We start from the raw sequence: 17,047 nt of genomic DNA on the forward strand, positions 1-17,047 counted from the left end.
TCACCTCATACCCTTCAGGCTCTGGGTAAAAGTCAGTGTCTTCTTCCAATAGAAACGTATTTATGTATAGCACTTAAGCGCTTAAGAACACCCCCTCCTTTTCCACCCTCTGTCTATATTTAATATTTCAGAATTGGCCTTCAATAAAGTCTAAATAATAGCAAGTGCCCCCATGGCCTACCATCAAGCGTGTTATTGAGACATCAGCGTTCCCACATGCACTAAAGTGAGATTAAAAATTAATGAACTGCACAAATTATTTTATTACGATACCATATTTTTTATTCTCTCCTAGTGCCTCACAAACTCCTGTGTACTTCTCCAGAGACTAAAAGTATGACTAGAGTCAAATCTAAAATAGCCTACTTTCCACAGTGGTTATAACCAGGGCTGCGCGGTCAAAGTGCCCACCGAGGAAATGATAGCCTTTGTTTTGGTAACTTATTAACTTTCAGTTATTGTCTTATACATCGCTTCTGCATAAAGAGCCTCTTGTGCTATGAAATATGCCCACCATCTAGGTACCTATCTTCTCTCCTATTTATTAGATGGATTAATAAGCAATCATGCAGGCAAATTAAAAGAAGAGAGTTTTCTCACGGACAGTAAAGACCATCCAGACCTAAAGTAAGACTATTTTTCAAAATTGTGATTAAGATGCAACAGAACTCATTCAGTTGCTATCTAAATAACATTCTTACACGTAAGACACCTGCATGGAAGTACCTCCCAACATTTTATATCCCCACTTTTAACTAACAATAAATAAATTAAAGAAAATGTTTTTTTGTGTTAAAGTGATCTCCATTTGTGCTAAACAGTGTATGGTATGTCATTTCTATGGCCAAAAAGTGGGAAGTAGAAAAGTTTTGAATAACTGGCACAGGTGTGAATAGCAGTGCGTCCACCAGCAATATATTTGCTTTACTTTTATGATTAAAGTCAGTATCCTCGAGATTTCTGGGTTCCTGGGACAAAGACAGAAACAATAATATGCTAATTCAAAGTCAATATATCTCCTATGCAAAACACACATACTTCACACTAATTATAAATGCAACAGGATTTTCTGCATAGGAGTTTTCACAGACACGCCTTTCAACTGTTTCATTTCATCTAACTTTGTTTGCATGGAAATGCCCAGACCAGGGACCAAACTCTCCACCTATTACAGACGTGTGCCCCCTACTATCTACCGTTTTAGGTCCAATATCTTCACGCTGAAATACAAATCCTCACAAGATGTATCCTAACCTTTCTAACTTTTTCACTAATATTCAATTCATATGCATTTTGTGCTCTCCTCAAATCAGATGCTTCTCTGAAAGCACCCTTGACACTTTTCAGGTTGTGTGCTAAGTCGCTTCAGTCATGTCCGACTCTTTGTGAGCCTATGGACTGCAGCCTGCCACTCTCCTCTGTCCATGGGATTCTCCAGGCAAGAATATCGGAGTGGGTTGCCATGCCCTCCTTCAAGGTATCTTCCCAACCCAGGGATCGAACGCACGTCTCTTATGTCTCCTGCATTGGCAGGCGGGTTCTTTGCCGCTAGCGCCACCTGGGAAGCCCCCTTTTCAAGCTGGTGCCTATCAAAAGCAAGGCCCACCTATAGCACTTATTCTCGTAGGAAACTCTCTCGATAACCCCACCCATGGGTGATGTTGCACCTTAATATTTCATATATTCCTGACTTTTGATACTCAACCTGCTTTTTTTTACTTTTTGTGATAAATATTTTATTTTTTAATGTTATTTTATTTTTGATTGGACTATAGTGGCTCCACAATGTTGTGTTAGCTTCTGCTATACAGGAAAGTGATTCAGCTATACATAAACACCCTCTTTTTTGGATTTCCTTCCCACTTAGGTCACCAGAGAGCACTGAGTCGAGTTCCCTGTGCTTGCAGCAGGCTCTTTTTAGTTATCTCTTTTATACACAGTATTGTATATATGTCAATCCCACTCTTCCAGTCCATTCCACCTCCCCTTCCCACCTTGCTATCCATATATTTGTCCTCCTGTCTGTGTCTCTATTTCTGCTTTGCAAATAAGTTCATCTATACCGTTTTTCTAAATTCCGTATATATGCACAACCTGCCTCTTTTAATTATAGCTTCCTTTGCACAGTTCTTTTCCTCAATATAGTAAACTAGACAAGTTTTGATGATGCCTCACAAAGGCAGGAGAACACTTTTGGCAGTAAGGACTATGTTCACTATCTTGCTTGTAGTGACAGTCCCACAGGTGTGAACAGTTTGAAATCATGCCACATAGAGTTAATAGAACTGGTGACTAACAGAAGAAATTCTTGAGCTTGTCTTAAAGAACAACAGGTAAGGGATCTGCTTGTTAAAAACTCCTGTACTTCTAACCTGCCTTCACTGACCAAGCTCACCTTAATTATTATTTTTTAATTTATTTCACTTAAAAAAAGTTTTGATGATGAGAACAGTCCATCTTCTTTATATTTTATATTCTATTTATACTTTATTTCATATTCCCATATATCTTACACATACCAGGATCTCCATAATCATCCATGTTAATATAGATTTGTATTATACTATTGGACATTCCAGCTCTCTTCCAGTTGTAAGCCTCAAAAAGCATGTCTAGACCTTTTCTGTAAAATGTTTCTAAACCAGCTGGCAAGAGGATACATTCTGAAGAGTAACTGGAGACAAGTAATTTTTTTGAGGATTCATAAAAAAATAATAGCCTGAAGTAAATTTCAGACACGAACAGCCTGATCCCTAAAGAAATTAATAAAATAAAAATGAAAACTACATAATAAGAGGTCTAATTGAAGGAACCAGGGATATTTAGCCTGGAGAAAAGGCTTAGGGTGAACATGATCGCTATCTTTAAATAATGATATGATTGTCATGCAAGTCGATGAGCAAACTTGCTCTAGACAGCGGCAGAAGGCTCAACTGATGAACTGAAGTGTCTAAGAGTGGACAGGCCTCCCTGAGAAAGGAAGAGCTGTGTGTACAAAGTGAATGCAGGCAGTCCTTGGTGATTTGTCCTGAGTGATTGCTCCTCATTCGGTTGGGGATTAAATGATGCCTCTGATGGTTTTCTCTAAGCCTGAAATTCAATGAAAAACTTCACACTGCAAAGTGTTCTGTCATCCCTGGACAAATCAATACATCAGACCCTACCCTTAAGGATAATCAGCATAATTCAAATTAAGACACTTTAAAGGATGCCCTAAAAAAGTCATCACTGCAGTATTACACATGGTATCAGAGTGACAGGAAGAGGCAAAATTACCCACAAAATGCTAAACTAGTACTGAAGATGCAGCTTGTTCACACCTAAGATCTGACCTGTCTAGAAACCAGCGCTAGGAGAGGTTCCTTTGAACAAGGAAGCAGGCCATCTGCATATTCCAAAAGAGTCTCAGAAATCCAATTCCCCACGCCTAACCCTCTCACTGCCTCACTTTTCAGAAACACTTACATGTCAGACATAAGAACAGTAGTTTGATTTACACAACGGTGTGGCATATTATAAAAATCTTTTATGAAACATAAACCAAAACCAGTTGGCTTAAAGGAGATGTCAACCATTAAATATATTGTTAGACACTGTTTGCTTTTGTAAGCAGGGTTAAAATAATCATAGCAAGCTTCAAAGCCAGGAAAACTTATTTAATTTCAAAATGTCTTCTCTTTGCTTCTCATTGCTCCCATTCTACATAACGAAACGGAAGAATATAGGAAAAGAAAGACAAATTATCAGGATAATGTCCTCACAATATAAGCTCCTGGGATTACTAGCTAGAATGTACAATTTTTCCAAATCAGTTACTAATATTAAGCATAACTATTTTCAGACGACATCAGGTTTGACATTAGTAAATTCTCACCAAACATGGACAAAAATCAACTGATGACAGAATGAATTTGAGTTTATCCATTAAAAATCTAATCTCCACATAGCATCCAGTTATTTGCTATATTCTATACTGCCGGGTGATTTATTTTCAAAGGTCATTTTGAGTACTCTCAGCCACTTGGCCCATTTGAAAAGCTACACTTGATTAAATTTGGGCAACAAGTTCATTGCGAATATCACTGAGGTCATCTGAACAAGTAAACAGACTATAAATTCAAAACCAAATGTCTTTGGATTCCTTTTCTTTTGCTTGACATGGGTATAACTATCTCGAAATTTTGGTACACATGTTCATCTGTGACCCGTCCCAAATTTAGATGCATTAGGGATATTCCACTGAGCTGTGGAGCTGCTGACCATTATCTTTCTGAAAACAATTACATATGCCTGTAATAAATTGCATCAATAGCAGTCAATTATCTCAAGAACACTCTACCAACCCTTGTCACAAATGTATTGCTGTGCATCAGATACTTTTCCCAACAATTGAATTATTCTCGAAACTTAGTATTGCTTCACATCCCAAAAATAGCCACTCCAGTTCTCTTGTGTTACCCTGCTCTGTTCCCAGGAGGTAGGGCAGTGCTATAAACAATGCTTCATTTTTTACAGATGAAGAAACAATGAAATATAACGGAGGTACAGCCACTTGGCCTGAATCATTTTGAAAATCAATAATGAGGCAAGCAATGAACTAGTGGGGTCAGGGTTTACTGTTAGCACTCCCGGTGTCCTCTGCAACCCTGGTGTGAGCTCTAATGAGCACATCCACACAACACGGGCACAAAAGAAACCTGAAATCCTCATTTTTACCCCCCAGATCTCTCTCTCTCCCAACACAGCCTTGACACATGGCAAACACATTGAATGACAAGAAAATTAATTGAATGTTTCCAACCCTGGATTCTTTTTTCCACTCACTTAGAGAAATGGGGATTGTTCGAAATGGAAGCATCAGGAGAAAAAAAATAATAATAATAAAGTCTGATTAACTGTTTCATGGATAAAAGAGAAGCTGAACTTCCCATGACCTGTCCATCAAGTGCCCGGGCCAGCCATTAGGACTGTCCCATGGGGCACCGCTGAGCTGCAAAGACAGATTTCCTCACTAGCTCCAAGTGAAAAGAAAAGCCTCACCCCCAGCATCTTCATTTTCCCCTGCCTCCACAGGGCAAGGGTCTTCAGTGGAGAAAAGGCATATCCTCCCTCTTTTCTGCCTAATTCATCCAAGCAGACCCACCAAGAAACGAGTCTTTCTCAAACCCCACCGCCCTGAGCCATGACCACCTCCATACAACTTTCCTCCTCAGAGCACCCTAACAAAATATGGCCGAAGAAAGCTGTTCTGCAGAGAGGAATCCCGGCCTGACACTAAACTTCTCTATCCGACCGCAGGAAAAAAAAACCACCTCAAGATGACTCCATCGGTTCCCTTGCTATAAAAACAAACGGGAAGTGCAGAACCCGAGGAGAGGCTGAGTATGGCTGCAAGAAGTGTTTGTGACTGCTGCGTGGAGAGGTGAGGGAGCTGTTTCCTGGAGGACTTCTTTCAAAAAAAGCTGAAGCAACAGTTAGGGGTGAGCAGACTGACGTGCCTGTGGGAGCAAGATTTCATCCCTCATGTGGTTCTGATGACCCCTTTGCTTACAGTGGGCCAAAGGTCTGTTCTCACCATGAGGACAGCAAGCTTCTTGAGAATGAGGACTTTAAGCATTCACCAGATATCTACTCTGCACCTACTACACACCTTGTCTTGTGTCTACCACACTTCTGTGAAAGCGGAAACCATCCTCACCCATTAGAAATTTTATAAGAAAAATCACGTTAAAGGTGAAAAATTCATTTACACAAGATTTAAAATACATTTTAAAAATTCACTTAAACAAAATAAAAACAAGATTAAAAATCCAAATACTATTTGTAGTAATCACTTTAACAAACTGATCAAAGTGTTTTACAATTAAACCATTTTTTTTCCCCTTCCCATTAAAAAAAAAAAAAAAACAGCCAGGACATGATTCTACAAGTATGAAGTGTTGTAATGCTAAAGAGGACTTTTTTAAAAAGCTGCTGCTGCAGCTGCTAAGTCACTTCAGTCGTGTCCGACTCTGTGCGACCCCACAGATGGCAGCCCACCAGGCTCCCCCGTCCCTGGGATTCTCCAGGCAAGAACACTGGAGTGGGTTGCCATTTCCTTCTCCATTTAAAAATCTAGTGCTATAATATTTAGTTATATACAAACAGTACCTCTTCAAAAACTACCTTACTATGAAAAATATTTCTAGCAGCTACCTTACTAGAAATACAAATATGTGTGTGTGTGTGTGTGTGTGTGTGTGTAAAAAGTGAAAGTGAAAGCTCCTCAGTCATGTCCGAATCTTTGTGACCCCATGAACTATATAGTCCATGGAATTCTCCAGGCCAGAATACTGGACTGGGTAGCCTTTCCCTTCTCTGGGGGATCGTCCCAACCCAGGGATTGAACCCAGGTCTCCCGCATTGCATGTTTACCAGCTGAACCACAAGGAAAGCCCAAGAATATTGGAGTGGGTAGCCTATCCCTTCTCCAGCAGATCTTCCTGACTCAGGAATTGAACCAGGGTCTTCTGAATTGCAGGTGGATTCTTTACCAACTGAGCTATCAGGGAAGCCATATATATATATATATATATATATATATATGTAATGGGATGTTTTCATTACTGATTTAGTAAGATTTTACAAAGCTTCTTTAACTGTTATTTGGGTGGAGTGACTCAATATAAAAGCAAAGATTCCTAAAAACACTAGAAAGTAGTACAATTGCTGAATACACCATAAACAGTTTCTAAATTAGTCCACTAGAATAGAAGCGCCATGAGGACAGGAATTTTTTTTTTTTTTACTATTTTGTTCACTGATGAATCCCCACTTTTTCCAGAGTAGGTGCCTAATAAATTTTTGCTGAATTAATAAATGTTTGTTTAAAAGTCAGCAGTCTCATAAACACTTTAGCTGGTCTCCTAAGAAAGCCCAAGGCCCCAGGAGTAAACACTGTTTCTCTGGCTCTTGCAATTTACGTAGAAGTTCAAGTTGGGCAATTCTGACCCCAAAGGCTATTTTTAGATCAAAAACTCAAGAAGGATGATACACAGAGAACCACAGAATTTTGTCCACTCCACTAGTGTAGCACTAGCTGAGTTAAAGGAGAAATATCCCAAATTTTAATTGCTATTTCCATTTGTTAACTATGGAGAAACAAGTGTCTTCTGGCATCACTTCTTAAACCATTTCAATCAAACGTCTAAGTATTTTATTGTCTTTTCTTTTGATCTAACCCCTTCTTTGGAGAAGGCAATGGCAACCCACTCCAGTATTCTTGCCTGGAAAATCCCATGGATGGAGGAGTCTAGGAGGCTACAGTTCATGGGGTCGCAACGAGTCAGATGAACAACTAACACATGACCCCTTCTTAACAATAATCTTACCTGCTGTGTGTGTGATCAGTCACTAATTTGTGTCTGACTCTTTGCGACCCCGTGGACTGTAGCCCCCCTAGGCTCCTCTGTTCATGGGATTATTCAGGTAAGAATACTGGAATGGGTTGCCACTTCCTCCTCTAGGGTATCTTCCCAACCCAGGGATCAAACATGTGTCTCCTGTATTAGCAGGAGGGTGCTTTACCACTGAGCCACCTGGGAAGCCCCAATCATAGCTACGAGGTATCAAGTGTTTCCTGAGTGTTGTGGAAAAGGGAATGGCAATCAGCTCCAATATTCTTGCCTGGAGAATTCCATAGAGAGAGGAGCCTGGTGGGTCCATGGGGTCGCAAAGAGTTGGACACAACTGAGCAACTAACACTTTCACTTTCATTGACATCAGTGTCCACATTCTCATAAAAATTTCACAATGACCCTTAAACAGAGATTATCATTCTCATTTTGCAATCACAAAGAGGTTAGCTGGCCTTCCTAAATTCCCCAAGCTGGTCGTAGAACTGGAATTCACCCAGTTCTGAAGTGAAGTGAAATGAAAGTCGCTCAGTCATGTCCGACTCTTTGAGACCCCATGGACTATATAGTCCATGGAATTCTCCAGGCCAGAATACTGCAGTGGGTAGCTTTTCCCTTCTCTAGGGGACGGTCCCAGCCAGGGATTGAACCCAGGTCTCCCACACTGCAAGTGGATTCTTTACCAGCTGAGCCACAAGGATAGCTGCCCTCACACCAGGCTCTTAACCCCTAGGCTACTGGGTATCCCACCGGTAGATATGCATAAACTACTGGGGAGAACAATGTGATAAGAGACAAAATGATTGATGATTTCTTTAAATTTTTGAAATAATTCTGATGTGCAAACACTAGCTTGTGCAGTGTGGAATAGTGAAAAGACCAAAGGTTGTTGGAGCCAAACGGCCCTGAGTTCAGATCCAGCTTCACCACCAACTATCAGAGCATCCTTGCAAAACCACTTACCCTTTCTGACTCTCAGTTTCGTTAAGTGTAACCATGAGGAGAAAGACACCAAATCTTCTCAGGGTTGTTACTGGAGCATGCCTGCGCTGAAGCCTGCACAGAGTAAGTGCTCTTAAAACCTAAATTCCCTTCCTTCTAACGGATTTGCTAAATTGGCACCGGGCTGATTTTTTTAAGTGTTTGGTTCATCCTTGTAATACCATAATTACAGAATATAATGACGCTGCATTCTCTATAACTACAAAGTACAATTTATAAACTGATAAAATATGAGTTGGAAGAGCCTTTAGAAGCCATCTGTTCCCATCTTTCCCATTTCCAAATCAAGTCCAGAGTTTAAAATGACCCATTTCCAAGTTTTCACAGAAAGTTAATTGCAAAGACACAACTAGACCTTAAGTCCTCTGCCCTGGCTCCCACTAAACCCCCAGTTTTTGCCTCACATTACACAGGCATGGCAATGCATGTAATTTTCAGACAATTAAGCAGTATAAAATAACCTCAGTTTAATTGCATCCAATTAACAAACCAAATTAGTGTTTCATATGTACACTATTAAACTAGTTGTCTGGCTTCCAAAAGAAATAAAACACTGTTTCAAATGAATCTAGCATTTTAGTGAACAAAGCTACTTACAATTTAAATTACCTTTCCTATAATCTTCTTTATATGGAATTAGACCTAATCTCCATTTTAAAAGAAAGACTCTCTGCAACTATCAGGATGAGAATTACTACACTGCATTCTAAGTATCAAATCTTCCTTCTCACTGTACACATATGATTTTCTAAGATTAGCGTGTTTGTGCGCTTACATGCCCATACACATATGCATGCCTACAGATCCCCAAGCAAATATAAATGAGGGTGTGTCTACATTTACTTATTGCCTAGTTTCAAAAGTCCCATCTTTCTGTTGAGTTTCTGAAATGTAGTGAATCTGCATAGAGCAAATAATGAGTTTCAGAGAGCTCCTGCTTTCTTTTTCAGAGAAAATAAAACCACCAAATAAATCTGTCAAAGAAGGAAAAAAAACAAAAAACAACACTGCTTTTCAAGCGCACTGCACTAGGCTGTCTGTCCAGTATTGCTGTGAATTAGGTGTAATAGTTATCAATGAAAAAGCAGTATTTTAGGGTTTCCCCCCTGGTGGTTCAGTGGCAAGGAGTCCTCCTGCCAATGCAGGAGACACGGGTTTGATCCCTGGTCCAGGAAGATCCCACATGCTGCAGAGCACCTGAGCCCATGTCCTGCGTGCCACAATTACTGGGCTTGTGCTCTAGAGCCCAGGAGCCGCAACTACTGAGGCCCCTGTGCCGCAACTACTGAGCCCTCGCACCCAAGAGCAATGAGAAAAGCCAGCTCAATGAGAAGCCCATGCACCATAACTAGAAAGCAGCCCCTACTTAGCACAACTAGTGAAAGATCTGTGCAGCAAAGAAGACCCAGTACAGCCAAAAAATTAATAAAATTTAAAAAGCAGTATTCTAATCAACCATGAAATGAATCATCTATTCATTTCTTAAATACTTAAACCTAAAAACATAAATACCTTGTAATTCTGAGTATAACCATTTTCATAAGTTGGTCAACTTTAACTATTAGTATTTATGAGTATTTTCTGGAGCAAAAAGTTCTACAGTAGGTTAAAATAATAATGCAGTACTGTATTTAAAATGTGGTTCAAACTGACAATCTGTCATACCTATTGGGCCATTTTTATCAAAATATTTTAATCACTCTCGTTACTACTTTACAAGGTGCTTTTAAGATGTCCATTAACAGGATGAAAGAATCATATTGTTAGGCAGTAGTGTCAATCTTTGTTACTTCTCTTTGGAGCATTACAACAATTTTACTGCCTCTCAGCTACCAAGATATCCATCCTATATACCCTTATCATCTTTCTAAAACATATACATCATAGCATCATTTCTCTGCTCAAAAACCTAAGTGAAGTCCGGCTTCAGGAGGGCTATAGAGCCCCACAGATCTGAAACCAATGTATCTTTCCAGGCTCACCTTATTCTTTCTCTCCCATTACTTTAACTCTGCCCCAGGACTCCAGATCAAATTATGCTGGGCCCTTCCCTTCCCCTTTTGTTTACTGAAATCCTACCCAATCTTCCAAGGCCCCAATTAAAAATCACATCCTCCCAAAAAAATTTTCAAATCTTCCCTGCTGGGGAAAAAAAAAAGTGCCTCCATTCATACACTGCTTTCACTTGTAAGCTTAATAAAATGTACTTAGAAACCATCTGTCTTCTCTAGACTGTAAAATTCTTGCAGTCAGGGATCTTTGTCTTTCTATTTCTCAGTTATTCATTCTGATCTCCAGTATGACTCCACAGACCAAGCTTGGAATACCTACAAATACTGACTCTTTCTACCACCTAAATAAAATTTTTTACATTATATAAATTTTAAAACAGGAAGCAAATTATTAAATGATACAGCTGAAAAAAATGGAATATGAGTCCAAGACTACCTAAAAGAATGTTGTATTTCAAGAACCTCTTTGTCTTCATATTCTCTTGTAACTACTACACTGACCACTCATCACACAGAAAGCAAAAAAAAAAAAAATCAGATCCAAATTTCTCCAAACTTTCTGAAGTTTGCAAACATGTAGACAAATTATCTGGCAAAATGAATGTTTTAGTAGCTATTTAGAATCATATAGATCCAGCTCATCCAGAGCTCTAAAGATTAATCGGTTACTTCACACAGTGACCTTCTAAAGACTTTTGAATTTGCAGTTATTCATTAACTGAAACAATGATGCCAGTCAATTTAGTTAACTGGAGCCCCAGACAAGTATATTTTAAGACAAACTATTTATTCCTTAAAAAAAAAAAAATTATCTGTTAGTTTTCGTACAACTAACCCCCTCAAACTGAAGTCAGCACATAAAATCACAACAAATTTCCAGGGGAGTCATTTATATGAGGTACTATGAAAAGACACAGGTTATACACAAGCCTTCTCCAGGTTCTAGGCCCTGCCTCTCAGATTCCCTCTCCAATGAAAGTCTCTAACACGGCCAATGGTAGGGTCATCATATGCCTGGATTTGCCAAGGACAGTCTCCATTTATGCCAAGAAAGATAATCATTCATGTAGTCAACCTGCCCACATATTCTGAACTCATCTTGCATTACCCCTCCTGTTACCTGCCCGCCAGCCCCACTGGCCTGCTTCTAACTCTTCAAAACACCTCGGCTCATTTGCATTGTTCCTTCGTTGAAGGATATTCCCCTCTCCATATATATCTTTTTCTCCTCTTATTTGTTCTGCAGTCTCAGCTGAAATATCACCTCCTCAGAGAGATCGCCTCCTCACTCCCAGACAGGGGTGACAGACCTCTTGTTACACTTTCTTTTATGTTTCTTCCATAGCACTTGTAACAGACCTAATGATTAGGACCAGTCAGCCCCAACAGATTACAAGTTTCTTTTCTGATCTGGCTCATCATTATACCTTTGGTATCAAGCACAAGGTCTGACTCCTAGTAAATACTTGTTGAATGAATGGATGAATAAGTTGCAACTGATCAAGACAACCAGGGCACCTGTCATAATACTCTAAAGAAAAGGCTGGGATTTTAAGTGAGTGATAAGGCAAGACACTGGAGGGCCCTGAATACTTCCTGACTTTACATCCAACCATCTTGTGGCCAAAGGAGCAGGTCAAACCCCACCTGCTTTCTGCCCAGAACTGTCTTCAGGCACACAAACATCACTTTCATTGCTTCTTTCCAAAGCTATAAATTTGGAGCCTAACCCTTCATTCATTGCTTCTCTCCAAAGCAAGCACTTTCCTCAAATACCTCAAATGGTTAGATTCCAAATTTGTAGCTGTTAGGAAATCTAGTTATGGACACTTGTAAGATCACACGTCACAGTTAATACATGTCACATGTCAAGTGATGGGCAATGAAAGTATATGTTAAGATTAGTGGCTTATTATTTGACCCAGAACAATAATGACACAAATTATCAAGCAGTTCTGATTCTATTCTAAATGCAGCTGTTAAAACAGTATAGTCCTAGGTCTATATTAATGCTAGTAACCATGATCCACCTCAGAAACCAAGGTTTTCAGAGATCAAGTAAGCTGTGTCCTCCCCTTGTACATAAAGACCTGGTGTTGCTTCACAGCAATAGATGAAATGCTGAAATATTTTTCCAAATTACTTAGAGCCATCTCATAGCTACAAATACTGACCTATAACCTCCCTTTTTATTAACTTTGTCATAAACAGCGTATAGAAAAAGCAATGCTTTTGATTGTGATCAATAACCAGGAACAAGTAGAAAATTACATGACTTACACAATTTCCTTCAAATAAGCACAATATTATTTTCATAAAGTTTTCCCATTTTCCCTCCACCCTCTGTGTTCATCCACAGCTTCAAACATTGAGAAGACTGACTCCCTGACTTAAGAAGATTCACTGCAATTTTACTCAAGATTAATGAAGGCTCTGCCTCTGTGGTTACAGCAAAGCCATACACATAGTCTTATGAAATCTGAAGTCCACTGAGTTGACTTAGCCAACTACCTCTGCTCCTTTCCCTAATATCAGTTAAAAAGGCACAATACTTACATACCAAATTTTAGCCAAAACATGGATTCACAATGAATTGATACATAAATACATTAACCAGAAGCATACCACTGGAAGCTTCAGGTGGAAATTTAAACTGTGAACCATTTCTCCACCTACAGGATCAGTGCATAGACCTACAGAGGGTACTGCTGAGGCTGACTATGGACTAAAATGTGAAAATCATGTTTAACAGACATAGGTGATTAGTTTGATCCACAACCATCCATCCAGTTGATCTTAGCCACTTTCCCCTTATTATAATATTTACCACATCAGATATCAATATTCCCCATCTTAATGGATTACACTTTCCTCACCAAATAACATTCCTCACCAAATAACATCTTCTATAGGTCTTTAAAACTACTTTTCCTATACTGAAGCTTTCTGATTAATTTCAGCTAAGTACTAATAACTCAAAAATCTAAAACCAGCACAGAAAGAATACATGTTATTTGTAGCTGCTACTGCTGAAATAAACCCTGCTTTAAAAAAAAAATTGGCAAATTCTTAAAGATTCTTCATTTTAGATTGAATCAGCATAAAAGATTCAGTCTGATTTTCTGAATAGTGACAAAGGCCCAAAACCTCAAGCAGACACATGTACCATTATTCCACAAGGAACACCTGCAAACATGTTGTTTCTGTTTTGTTTTCATAGTAACAAGAACATTTATCAACACATCTCATGTAAAAGGAGCCTGATCAATTTTGCTGGCTAATCTTTCAATGTAGTCAAATAACATGATCTCATTACGTGATAATATACACAGTAAATTCACTTTTATGTTCCATGTTTAAGAGACAAATAAACATGTTTAACTACTCTAATGGTATCTTTCCAGAGACTGCTGCAAGGATCTAACCAGTTGAAAATCAGTTACATCTTAATTTGTAGAATCATTAATTATCATGCCCCAAATTGCACCCAAATTAATTTCACATCGGTTTAATCATAAATGCCCTTATAGAAATAAAAGCAGTCTCTAATAAAGTCAACCACATAAAATACAATCACCATCACAGAAATATAGATGCCAACAAGCAGATTTTGTTTTATACCTGACCGATGTTCAAAGCAAGAAACTCAGACAATTTTCTAACAGCTTCACCACTGTAATACAACATTTTCCTATATATAAGAAATATACCGCATTTCAAACCTAGTGGTCAAAAGGGGTTATGACACTTGAAGCACACTGTCATTAAGGAGATACAGGTAAACCCCTTTCACCTCACAATAAAAATGCACAGTTTTCATCTGGTACATTACTTCTTAGGGTTCCACAGGAATTTTGTCTGAATAATGAAAATGATATCCTTTCTACTCAAGTGGAGGGCATTTCTGTCTTGATAAATTATTTGGCCTGTATCCTAAAAATCAAGACCGGTCTATTTATTATACAATATTCTTGGTAAATTTTTGCTTTGGCACTGTTATACGGAGAAAAAGCACAAGACATTTGCAAATTCTAATGTATATGTGCTATATATATGATATATGTAATAAATATTTAAGTACATATAACACATATGTGCAAATATTTTAAATAACTTGATTTCCTCAAAGACAAACAGCACCAAACATTACTATATCACTAGAGAAAACGTTTCTAATAAAGTTAAACTGCTTTTTTCTAGGAGGACAGATCATAGCAAACTTAATTAAAATGGATCTTATTAATATTTCAAGTAATTTCTGGGCTTGATTATGCGCTACAGAAGAAACAACTGTACTGAAGAGAAAAATCAATAGCCCTTGACCAGGGCTCTGGGGTATGCTAGAAAAACACCGTTCTCTTGTGCCTTACCCAGGTCTAGCCTTTGCGGGTGGGGGAGAGTACCAATAACAATTTGGAAGTCAACTGAATTATTTTTAACACGGCAAAAAAAGGAAGGAGGAAAATCAGTTCAAATTTTCCATTATAATGAAAGTACCGGAAACAAGCCTTTTTATGTTCATTTTAGGCCCAAGTAACCGTGCAGAGAATAGGGCTTTTGCAATGTCAGTTGCACACTCTGCTTCCTGTGCGAATTCTCAACCATTACAGGTGTCCTAAACCCTCCAGTGAAACCGATCTACTATCAAGGGATTCCTGCGGTCCCCTCGAAGCCATCCCTACTGCCCCCTACCCCGCACAGACGACTGCCCATTTCCTGCGAGCGTCTCTATTAAGGACCCTCTCTCTTCTCTGCACTCCTGCGGTTAAAGTACCCACTTCTCCTCGGCGTGGCATGTAAAAGCTTTCCCATTAGAGAGGACTAGTTCCTGCAGTCCTTTCGACTTAGATGCTTTCAAGTCAGAGAGGAGCCACTTGAAGAAAACCCTCCGCCCCCTCTCCGGTCCCCCCCACCGGAGCCACGTCCCTGAAGGACAACACCAAGGGCCACTTCCTGACCTTCTACCCCTTCGCCCGACTGGGGCTGGGAGGGTTGGGGTCGCATTTTCTCGTGTCCTCTGCTGCACTGGATGTGTTATGTAAGAGGGACAGGACGCGGGAGGCACATGCGTATAAAGCGCACGGATCTGTGATAACAGCTGGGGTGGCAAAGCAGATCTGGAGTCTCCCCCACCAAATACGACAGACACCACACACACACACACACACACACACACACACACACATCACCCCCCCACCCCACCCCCCCACCCCCAGCAGTGTTTTCCTGTCTCACCCCTAGCAGTACCAGACGCACAGAAAGGAAAGGCGGGGGGAGGGGTGCAGGGAGGTGAGAGGAGGAGGAGAGCCGCACGTCTGCTTTGATAGCAGCCGGCAGAGCCGCCGCGGCAGAGAGCCCCTCGTTAACCCCCTTCCTGTGGCTGCACCACGTCATGGAACATTCCCGGAACGGGCCAACGTTCCACCCACTTCAGGGAACAGACATAAAGGCGCAGACCCAGCTCCCCACCGCGCACAGCCCAAACACACATGTCCCTCTCCCGGTCCCCGGGCAGACGCACAGACGAACACGCATGCAAGACGCCCCCACCGGTCTCCGCGCGCCCCCGGCCAGCCCGCCGCGCCGGGAGCCGCTCTGCGGCCGGTGCACCCGCGAGGCGAGGGCGCCTCCGCCTGAACCTTCCATCGAGACAGTCCCCTCCTTCCTCGCTTCCTTCCTTCTCTCCTTCCTTCCTTCCTTCCCCGCTGGGGAGGAGAAAGGAGTCGCCGAAATGCCAACAGCCGGCTCCTCCGCTGCGCTCGCTCGGCCGCAGGCCGGCGGCCCGGCCCTCGCGCCGCCCGCCCCCGGCCCCGACCCACGCCGCGCGGCCCCCTCCCCCGTTACCTGACGACGGGCGGCCGGCGGCCGCGGCAGCCGCAGCGGTGGCCGGGCGGTGCGCGCCGGTGCACGTCCCTCATTAGTAACCAGGCACATTCCTGCCTCCAGCGCTCCCGCGCCGCCCCCTCCCCCCAGGACATTACGCAAAGCAGCCTCCCCTCATCTGCATAGATCCTCGGCCAGGGTATTCCCCGCATTTCCCAACGCGCCGGACCCCCCCTCCCGAGGTCTCCCCCATCCCCGCCCCCTCCGACCCTCACCCTCCGGACGCCGGTCCCGAGCCGGGGGCGCGCGCCGGGAGGGGCCAGAGGGGTCCGGCGGCGGCGATTACGGTGTAAAGTGAAACGAGCTCCCAGTGCTAAAGGAGGCAGGAAAAAACACCGCGCCGAGGCCACTTACCGAGCCGAGGGACCTAGATTCCCGCCGCTCTGCTCGCCCGAACGGTCGGTCCGCCCTCCACGCACCCCAAGGCTGCACCCAGAACCCCCAAAAGTCGAGACGTGTAGGAATATGGTTAAGGAGCCAGGAGACCCTCCAAGTTGCTCCGGGCTCCCGGGAGCCTCAACGTCCAAGACACAACTTGGCCAAGACTTGTGCCACAGTCACCGGAGATGTTTCTGCGGAGACCCTCCTCCGGCGGGCAGAGACAGCGCTCGGCGGCGCCCCGCTCGCCTCCTCTCCACCCCCTCACCTCCAGCCCGCCTCCGGCCGGCCGCCCGCCCCCGGGCCGCTAGCCCCTCGGGCGGCTGTCAGCTCCCGGCCGCCGCCGGGTGACAGGGGCCGGAGGAGGGCGCGACGCGG

General features: G+C 42.0%; 1 protein-coding gene across 4 annotated transcripts in view; it reads right to left on the minus strand.

Annotated features, from left to right (window-relative positions):
• The window catches only part of HIVEP2 (HIVEP zinc finger 2), a 206,146-nt gene that overhangs the window by 188,662 nt on the left and 437 nt on the right, over positions 1 to 17,047 (minus strand). The window contains exon 1 of one of the 4 annotated variants that reach the window (XM_043888403.1): positions 16,646 to 16,775. The exons of 1 other annotated variant lie outside the window; for it this stretch is intronic. The gene's annotated coding sequence lies outside the window, so the exon portion shown is untranslated. Of the gene's footprint in view, positions 1 to 15,958; positions 16,194 to 16,645; positions 16,776 to 17,047 lie in introns of those variants that run through there. 2 more of the 4 variants (XM_043888404.1, XM_043888407.1) reach the window with 2 other exon arrangements.

This window comes from Cervus elaphus, chromosome 26 (genome assembly GCF_910594005.1).
Source record: "Cervus elaphus chromosome 26, mCerEla1.1, whole genome shotgun sequence".
Lineage (NCBI taxonomy): Eukaryota > Metazoa > Chordata > Mammalia > Artiodactyla > Cervidae > Cervus > Cervus elaphus.